A 381-nucleotide genomic window follows, 5' to 3' on the forward strand; every position below is an offset into this window, starting at 1 on the left:
CAATTTAAGCCTAAATTTTGCAACCAGAAGCTCATGATCTGAGCCACAGTCAGCTCCTGGCCTAGTTTTTACTGACTGTATAGAGCTTCTCCATCTTTGACTGCAGAGCACATAGTCAATCTGATTTCTGGGTTGACCATCTGGTGATGTCCATGTGTAGAGTCATCTCTTGGGTTGTTGGAAAAGAGTGTTTGCTATGACCAGTGTGTTCTCTTGACAAAATTCTACCAGCCTGTGCCCTGCTTCATTTTGTACTCCAAGGCCAAACTTGCCTGTTATTCCTATTATCTTTTTGCTTCCTACTTTAGCATTCCAATCCCCCATGATGATAAGGACATCATTTTTGGAGTTAATTCTAGAAGGTGTTGCAGGCCTTCATAG

Source organism: Varanus komodoensis, unplaced genomic scaffold (assembly GCF_004798865.1).
Source record: "Varanus komodoensis strain SLA01 unplaced genomic scaffold, ASM479886v1 scaffold65, whole genome shotgun sequence".
Classification (NCBI taxonomy): Eukaryota; Metazoa; Chordata; class Lepidosauria; order Squamata; family Varanidae; genus Varanus; species Varanus komodoensis.